Source organism: Drosophila kikkawai, chromosome 2R, assembly GCF_030179895.1.
Source record: "Drosophila kikkawai strain 14028-0561.14 chromosome 2R, DkikHiC1v2, whole genome shotgun sequence".
Taxonomy (NCBI): domain Eukaryota; kingdom Metazoa; phylum Arthropoda; class Insecta; order Diptera; family Drosophilidae; genus Drosophila; species Drosophila kikkawai.
In genome coordinates this window covers 20,023,553-20,033,566 of record NC_091729.1, presented here as the reverse complement: position 1 = coordinate 20,033,566, position 10,014 = coordinate 20,023,553, and the positions used below count along the sequence as shown (strand labels likewise).

Genomic DNA, 10,014 nt, shown 5'->3' with positions numbered 1-10,014 from the left:
TTTATTTTGCGCCTAATAAATCTCATTATGTCATTATATGCTACTCCCCCCAACAGACACCAACACCAACGCCAACAACAACCACAAAAAACACAAGCGGCCTACAGGATAAGGGGGTGGTAAGGTGTGCGAGTGTTTGTTTGCTTGCGTGTGCGTGCCTCGGGAAGGTAAAAGACAAGGCGCAGAAGAGCCCGCGAAGCGAGGCAACTTCACATACAGCAAAAGGAACTGGCTGTAGTCGAAAGACATGCCAATCAGTAATCAATCCAGGACCCACCAAAAACAATTTGCAAAGGCACACTGCTAAAACAAAAACAACAAACAGCAGCAACAACAACAAGAGTGGCAAGTGAGAGGCACTGTAAACAAATTGGAAAGAGATGAACATAATAACTGCGCAATATGGCGTCAGCAGCGGCAGAGAGAGAGAGAGAGAGCGTGAGCGCAGAGCGCAGGGCTGAGAGCGAAAAGCCGCCATTAAAGAAATGCCGCTCGGAGAGGACAACTCGGCGCCGTGTATGTGCATGGGAATGCCAGTGTGTGAGAGGCCCTGTGTGAGTGTATGTGTATGAAATGCCGCAGAGTTGTCAGGGTGCCAGTTTCTTAATATGCCACGGCTCTTAAATATTCATTATTTTTTACTTAAATTTATCGCAAACATAAAATAAGATCCTTAAAAATAACTGCTTCATTTCGAAACAAAAACTATTTTTTTAACGCACATTTACTACAAATCTGAATTAATAGTTATCAGTTCGGCGGCATGTGGCAACCCTGCGCGTTGCTAGCCAACTCTCGCCTCTCAATTTATGCACGTTTGTACGCGTTTTTCCTTCGCTTCGTTCGGACAGCACGGATAAAACGCTGTCGCCGAAAAACACAAAAATAACAAAACAAAAAAGAGAAAAAAACAAATAAGGATTTCAAATAAGAGGAAATAAGTATGCAAAAGCGTTCCTTAATCTGTGTATTTATAATTGTGCGTTTAAATTAATTCATACAACGAAAACATCGTTCGCTCTCGGATCAAGTATGCGTTTTGCAGCACGCTCGTGTGTGTTAGTGTCCGTCGCGTTTTAAGCAATTAACCCAAGCAGCGTAGAAATGCCAAAAACGCATTAAAAATTATTACTCGTCGCTGTCTGTCATTCACAACAAAAAAGTAACAACAGCGACGGCTATGGCAGAAGCAGCGACAATCATACACAAGTGCTATTTGCCGCTACTCATAAAACAAATTACCCACTTGGGCCTGACTTGTGCGTGCGTTTGTATGTGTGGCTGTGTGTGAGAAAAGAGCAGCGTAATCATCATCAGCCGAAAAAAAAATACTACTAAAAAGTAGTAGTAAAAAAAGAAAGGAAAAGGAGAGAAGATGTAAAAGAAAAACCCAAAACGAGAGTGTGGCACTGGCAATATGTTGCTAGCAATAACAACAACAGCAACAGAAGCTTCATCAGTTGAATAGTACCGGAATAAAATTACTATACAGCCACTGTGTATGTGTGTGTGTGCCTGTGAGTTTGCATGTGTGTGTGTGTGCAGCTCTCCATCTCTCTCTCTCGCTCTCTCTATCTCACGCTGTGTTAGTGTGTATGTATGTGCAAAGCTTTTTTTATGTTTCGCACAAACATTGCGGTAAAAGAACGCCGACAAACGACGAACTCGTCGTCGCTTCGTCGCTCTCGCCAATTTCCGCGCGTGTGCAAGGTGAAGTCGCGCCGCGTCAGTCCGTCGGTCGTTTAGTCTCTCTCTCTGTCGCTTTGCCGTGCAACAACTCCCCCGTGTATTTTTTATGCCCCAAGCTCTGTTCTCTCTATACATATGTATGTATGTATATGTGCGTGGTGGAGCAGCTTCTGTTCTGCCGAATACATACATACATACATATGTACATACATGCCTGCAAGAGAAGGCAGCAGAGCTTGGTCGCGCGCTCTCTCTTTCGCCCTCTCGCCTTACTCAAAGTGCCGTTTTTTCGTGTATTTGTAGAGAAATAATATAAAAAGAAAATAATAAAAAACAACAACAACTAACCTCATAAAAAAGTTCATACATTTGTCGCAAAAAAGGAAAATAGAAAAGAAAAGCAAAGGCAAAAAGTGTCAAAGAAGTGAAAAACAAGAAGCAGAATAAGCAGAAGCAGAGAATCTAGCAGAAGCAGTGGGAAAAGGAAAAGCCAAGTTTGACTATCTCTTTCTCTCTCTGTCGCTCTCGCATAAATGGAGAATAATTCCTGAGATTGCGCCGCTAGGAAAATTTTGCGGATTTACATTTTACCTACCGGGTTTGTGAGCTTGTTGGGAGTTTGGGAGTTTACCGAGGAGAAGGAGTCGTCAGCGTTTCTTTTGTGGATTATTACGCCCTCTCGCCCGCTCTCTCTCTGTAACTCGCTCTCCACCCCTCCCTCTCGCACTTGTACATTGGCCGGGGAGTGCGAGCAGGCCGGCAAGCCAAAGGAATCATCACCTGCCCATCGCCACCCACAACCCACCATTACCCCCACCCAAATTTCATCTTGGATGCTGTCTATGAACCGGGAACGCGCATATCCAGAGCAGAAATTGCGACTATTTTGGATTTATAAAAAGGTGAGGCCTATAGTTCAAGAATTAATTAAAAATAAGGTCCTTTTTATTACAAAATTATATTTGTGAATGTCAAATCAATCAATGATATTCATAACTTTCAGATAAATACACCAATACCAAATACCAATTGATTCATAAAAATATTATTTTTAATGAATATCCGATCTAAAACTAATAACACTCCAATGTTTTTGTTTTAACCTTTAGTAAAAAAGACACAGATTTGTAACTTTAAATCTGATAAGCTATTGTTATCTTGATCTAATACCATTATCAATACTGATTCCATTTTAAATAGGAAAATACCTATCAATACCTTTTTTAAATTAAATAAATATAAATAATAAATTGAATATAATAAGCTCATGGAGATTGTATTGTATGAAAATCTGGACTTGAAGCTGGCGTATTATAATACTGCTTTTCTCTCGCTCGCATAGCTGAGAGATAGAGAGAGACGGCGAGAGAGTAAATTGATTTCCAGTTTGATTAATTGCCGCTTGCCACTTACTGCTGCCGCATTTTATACAAGTATTCATACAAATATACACACAGACACATTTTTTGTCGAGTTAATGCCAATTAAGGCGTTTCAATCTAAGCCGATTTGTAATTAAATGGAGTTTTTTTGTTGTTGTTGTTGTTATTTCGAGCGATTAGAAAATTGACAGACCTGGTGTATTTTTTTTATATATATATATTTTTTTTTTTGCGTTACCTTTTTGAGATTTATTGAAGTGGATTTAATTTGGGTTTTTGTTCGGCACCAATGGAATGGAATTTCGTTTTGCAAGCGTAATGTGGGAAGACAAGCGGAATTCGCGGGTCATCGAAGGGGCTGTGAGGGAGGGGGTCTTGGGAATCGGAATGGAAATGCGAATCGGAATCACGCTCGCCTAATGAAGCCTGCGGCGACGCGTCAAGCGAACCGAATAGCAAGCGTCGAGCAGAAAACAGTGAACGACCAGCCCGAACGATGAGCGATAAACAGAGATGGAGGGATGGGAGCAGGGAGGGGTGGTTGGTTTTGCATCTACTCGAATTATGAACATGAATGTGGTCTGTGTTTGCATTTTTTGGCAGGTAAAGATAAGGAAAAGGCAAATATAGTAAGTAAATCATCATCATTAGGTGTATTAAAACAGATGACATAATATGAATTTAATAGAATTTGAACAATTTTCATAATTGTAAGTAAATTATTACTAGAAAGGCTGATTTAATCCACATAAATACACAGTACGATATACAATTGTTTCTGTCAAGCCCGCGGGCATCATAAGTACCATTCACCTTTAAACGGCTTGAAAAAATCATATAAATAACTATCTCCTTTTCCCCAACTCACCTACTGGCTATAAATGAAATGATATATAAATTCCATTTGTTTAAATACCAAATAAATTGGATTTCTTTGCATTGTTTAGCTTATCTTGTCAGATTTGAATTCTTCACTAATTCCGGAAGCAAAACCTCTGCCGCTTTATCGCAAGTTTATTCAAATTCAAGTTTATATCCCGTGTAGAGTGTTTTCGTTTTCGTTCGGCCAAGTCATTTTTTTTTTGCTTTAATTAAGTAAACATTGCAGCCGCATTTCGAGCTGCTTTAATTCCATGGTAAACATGCCAAAATTGTTTATTTAAACAACTGTTTAGTCATAAATGCATAGATACATTTGCAGATATAGATACATAGATACGGCCGGCATACAGATACGGATACGCACACGCAGATACAATTAAGCGTCTTTTAGGCAGAGCTCTCTTGGTCGGGCCATAACATTAAAATATTTTACACAAATGGCCAAGCGACAAAGTAAACCGCAGCCGGAGGCGCTGCAAGGGGGAGAGCAAGTGGGGCGAGCAGGAGAAGGCTTCCAGTGGCGCACACAATCGTGACGCCAACTTAGTTACGGTCATTAGCACCAGCAGCGAGTTGTTCCGAGCCAAACTGAACCGAAGTGAGCTGAGCTTGTGTGTAGAACTGCATGCATTGTGCCCCTGTCCCCACTGGTACACACATATAAAAGCAAACCCGGGAACATGCCAGCATACATACATAATAATTTGTCACACTGTTCGCGCTGGTAAAAGTTGGCAGCGAGCGGTGAGATAGATAGGCAAGCCCCATCGCATACAGTTGGGATTAAACTAAAGAATTTCAGTGTCGAAAATATGGAAATATGGAACAAAAAATTCATTTCAACAATAGTCCATTACCTTAAAATCTTAGTGTTCAAAATATAAAAAATCCATCAACAACAGGTTTAAAAATGCTTTAAAACCACCATTTATTTATATTCATGGCTTCACTGTAACCGCAACCGCCACAGATGGTGACCAGCAATTGCAGCTAACAGCCATGTTAACCAACTTTGGCTGGTGGTTCTCTGCCTTTTCGGCCCCCAGCGTAATTGCCCACTACTCGGGCTCTGTCTTTCTTTTTCTGTTTACTGTATCTCCGGCACGGCAAATGTGTCAATTGGCTGACAAAATATTATTCGAATATAATTACAGTGTTTATAATTTGTAGCATGTGCCGCCGCTGTAGCGATTTCGTTCTGGGTTTAGCCAGCAGCACAAGCCGTGTGCAGACATTTATTAGTCCATTTGTCAGGGGGCAAACAAATGCCAAAACCCCCGACTCGACTACTGTTGCCCCACCCCAGCGGTTCAGTGGCTCTGTGGATCGGGTACGGGTATGGCACGATTAGACTTAATTGATTTGTTCAATTTTCATAAAACGCCCGACAGTGACAAACGTTCGTTTGTTAGCCGGTTGGGCTCGTTCGTTCGAGACCGCCCCCGCTAGTCTGCTGTTCTGCCTTTGGCCTGTCTAACTGCCTATCTGTCCGCCCATGCGAATTAGCAGCGAACTCGAAGTTTGCAATTTCAATTCCATTTCCATTCCGGCCAAGTGAAAATGGATTATATTTCATTTTCTATTGATTGACAAGCAACTGTCATGGCAATACCCTGGGCAAACTAAATTCAAGGCATTTAAATATATAACCTATGTTTGCTTATTATAATGAAAAGCTTATGCAACTTTAATGAATATATACACATAAATATAGATAAAAACTAACATAAGAATAGAACAAAACACTACAAGCTGTACCTGTCATACTGGGTAGATTATGACTGAGCACACCCCATATATTTTGTATACCTGAAAACCCTTCTTATGGCCTCACCAGAGATATAATAAATATATTTATTTATTTCCTTGCATCGAAACAAATAGCAAAAAAGTGTTTGCACAACTAAAACATTAAAAACAATCATAAATTAGAAAAAAACAATTATTTTTATATTTAAGGAGTCATATTTAATTTCACAGGGTGCCCCAAACAGAAATTCCCAAAAAACCTAAATAATTTAAAACCATTAAATTACAAAACGGAAAAAAATCAACGATTTGAATAAATAATAACTTTGTGTATGTGTGTTCATTAAAATTAATTTGCTGTCATCAACGACAATGGCGAAAAGTGTTGGCACCACTAAATCAAATGAAACGAACCATAAATAAGCAAATCAAACCATTAATAAATTGCATTGAAATTACTAAGCCAAATATATAAAAATTTCAAATAAACTAAAAACTGTTTCTGCAACTCAAAAACAAGGGCAAACGACGACGGGGTCGCTGGGGAGGAGGAGGTAATAACAAATAGCCGGCAATCAACAAGAGCGTCATTAAAAAAGCAAATTTCTGAACACGCTAAACACATGTAGGAAGGCAAAAAAAACAAAAATACAGGGAGAAAAAAAAGAATAAGGAAAAAAAAACTACAACAGGGGCACGAAAGCGTTCAACGTTCACTAGATAATGTGGGCCAACTACAAAAACAATGGCTATACAGTGTATACTATTTATAGTGGAATAATAATAAATAACTTTGATCAAGTGGAGAAATGCATAAGAAAGGTTTTCCTTATAATTCTGAAGAAATGTTTCATAGTGGTACAACATGTAAAAAGAAAGTTAGCCAAAATATTCAGCATTATTTCTAACAGAGTGATCACTGTGAAGCGGAGGCAAAACTGAGAGATACAAATATACAAAAACTTAATTCCCATCACGAGAAACGAAGCAAATTGATTGTGATGATGTTTTCAAATTGACTTTGAGCCTGTATGTATCTGTGAGATACAGTATCTATGAGCCGAGGTGCCGCCTGACAGCGGGTGTCGGATCGCGCAGTCAGCCATGTAAATGAATGCTTTTGATAATTAATTTATGCTGCCAGCCACAGGGCGGCTCAAACATGCCGATAAATTATATTATATACACACAGGCACTCACACACTCGAAATCACCATACTATATCAATTTGCATATTTTGTTGCGGATGAGTGGACCCAAAAAAAAAAGGAAGACAAAATCAGAAACAAAATAAAAGCTCAATAAAAAACCACATTTAATGTCGTTTAAACAAGTTTAATTTTATGCACATATATGTATTTATTTTTCTCTGTGCAAATAACTCAATTTAAATTGCTGCGGAACAGGAGGAAATTATTAGTGGCGGTGGAGGACGGGGGCTCTGACAATTCATTATTGTGTGTACAAATTCAATAAATAAGAACAATTAATTATAACGTGTAAATATAGCAATATCACATTGCGATAATCGCAATTAATATTTATTTTTTATGGCACAGAATAAATAAAGTGAAAATGCAAACAATTTCTGATAAGCAGCCGCCACAGGCAGCGAAAGCGAAACAAAAAAACAACAACAAAATAAACGAGTAAACTGAGTAAACGAAAAATAATATGAAATTCCAAGCAATTTCCACTGCAGCTACAGATATGCATACAAATATTTTATAATTATGAAATTATCGTCTTTTTTCCGCTGACATTACAGCATGCAATTATTCATTACTTTTCACTTTTATAGTATGTGACTTTCGAATAGAACACATTGTCATAGTATCAACTAAATTAATAGAAATAAAAACCCCTTTGCTATCGTTTTTATTCTAGCTGTGTAGCTCTGTTAACCTGCTAATTGAGCGCACATTCAAATTTGTCTCGCAATTTGATAAATGAGCCAAAGTTTCCATAACAACAGCGATGAAAAAACCCGTGTAGATTTTCGAGTTGTTTATGTCTTATCTGAGTTGATATGTTGTTAAATTTTTTTTCAGCTACACGCGCCGACAATTTTGTGGCCAAAAATAGCAAAAAAGCGAATGGCGTCAACTAAATTTAGTCTGTGGAAAGCGAACCGCATATTTCAAGGCGCCCACGAAACTCAAGCATCTTATTTAGTCTCGGTGGAATCTCCGAGTAAAAGCCACAACTAATAATTCGTGCAATTTAGGCAAAAAATGTATCTATTGGTAATGCAAAGGTTTTCAGATGTTTTTCGTGTATCTCATAAAACTCACTGTGTTTATTTGCCTGGCGGCTGATTTTTGTTTTGCTTGCTTTCCTCTCGTGTCTCGTTGCTTTTGTTATTGCAGATTTATTTATTTATTTTGTTGACTCGCAGGGAGGTAGGTGGGGCACTGGAGGAGAAGGTCTTCGAGGCTCGCAGTCCATCAAGCCGAAGCAAAAGCAAAGAGCTAGCTCGTTTTGGCGAGTTTATTTGTTTGACTGGCGTCGGCTTCGACTCAGTTTTTTTCAGTTTTTCTTGATTTTTTTCTTTGATTTTTTTTTCTTCTAAATACCAGCTAAGCATTTGCAACCACCAACAACAATGAGAGCGCCTGCTGAGCCCAATGCTACTGAAGCTTTAACTGCTCCTTCATGCGCTCCCATATTTATTTTGATATCTGTTATGATTCTTTATTTGGCGGCTTCAGCTTCCCCGCCACGCAAATGAAACTCGCAGCGAGAGGTTTCTTCTCAGCGTTTCTTTTTTTGTTGATTTATTTTTTTGTGTTGTGTTGTATTTTGTGTGCACCTCCACTCATCTTTTTCCCCCAACGGTTGGGTGGAGGGGGTAAAATGTAAATAATCAAGCCAAAGGAGAAGGCAACTTTATAGTTGAGATGGTTGGACGGATGAATGCTTAGGGGAGAGTGCTCTCGACTTGTATAATGCTCTTCCATTTTGACCGTACAAAGGGCGGGAAATTGTATAGAAATGTGGTGCTTTTGGTACCGAATTGGGGGGTTCGTTTGTGGATAGTTAGTCGGGATTTCTAAAGGTTTATTGAGGATATAATACCAACAAATTTAAGAGGGCTCGAGAACTGTTAAATATGGTAAAATAATTTTGGTATTATCCTCTCATGCAAATGAATTTAAATTAAATTTAAATGTAAAAGACTAATTGTGGTCTTACAACCTTTTTATATTAATAAGTATTTGAACGTCTTATTTTGGATAGTAAGTCAAACAATACACCTCCAGCTCCAAAAGCACAGAGTCTGCCTGCCTCAGCTTTATGGTCATAAAAAGATTATGCCATTTTTAATTTCGTTGTCTGTGTGGTTTTGAAAAGTTTATTTGGTCTTTATTAATGCTGTGTGGGTACCCACGTTTATTTTTTTTCCACATGCATATATATTTTAATTTTTATCATCGTATTTATTTTTTGTTCATTACAAAAGTTTTGCGGCAGCAATATTTCATGTTTATTAATGGGGGGCTTGTCTTTTGTAAATTGTTTAATTTTCTGCGATATTTTTTTTGTGTAATTTACGTAAATTGCTTTTTGTGTGCGGCATGATTATCGTGTATATATGTACGTATATGTAGATGGATTGATGTATATAATAGTCATTATCCATATGATTATTATGGACATTTGCGTGATAATTGTGTGTATCGAGAAAAAATATAAATCCCTGTTTCTATCTACCCATAAATTGCTTAATATGGCAGCCTGCAGACGATTTCTGTTTTCGATATTTTCCGTTTCATTTTATTTTTGTTGTCGTTTTGTGGTTGCATTAAATAATTATCATAATTTATGTGCGGACAAGCGGCCAGGCATGCAACAACAATTACATACTTGAATGACGGCAAAAGGGGGTTACGAGTATAACAAATTAGTTGGATTTCAATTGGCATAAACTGGCTTCTAACTGATTAAGTCCAACGATCTGAGGGGCACGGAAAACTGGCTGAATTCCATAGACTTGCTCTATTGACAGGCGGCGGCGGTATCCGTTGGATACACACACTTGGCACTCGCGGGTTTATTAATGAACGGCAATTTGATTTCATTTTTCCAACTTCCAGTTTTGTGCTTCGCGCTAAAAGCGCTAAAAGAAACGATCGCAAGATAAACAGCGAGCACCCTCGTTTTCCCCCTCGCAAACTCAGATTAATGAGGCTGGCATAAATCATGGAAAAAGCTTATAAAAAAAAAAAAAATTGAGAAAGAAAGGAGGAGAACAACAAAACGAAATGCAGACACAAGCAACCAACTCTGCATATTTTAACAAATATTTACA

General features: G+C 38.4%; 1 protein-coding gene across 2 annotated transcripts in view; it reads left to right on the top strand.

Moving 5' to 3' along the window:
- The first annotated feature begins 825 nt into the window (after window positions 1-825).
- The window catches only part of sbb (scribbler), a 94,567-nt gene continuing 85,378 nt past the window's right edge, over window positions 826-10,014 (top strand). The window contains exons 1-2 of one of the 2 annotated variants that reach the window (XM_017169582.2): window positions 826-941; window positions 1,993-2,591. The gene's annotated coding sequence lies outside the window, so the exon portion shown is untranslated. Of the gene's footprint in view, window positions 980-1,992; window positions 2,592-10,014 lie in introns of both variants that reach the window. The other variant, XM_070284747.1, reaches the window with a different exon arrangement.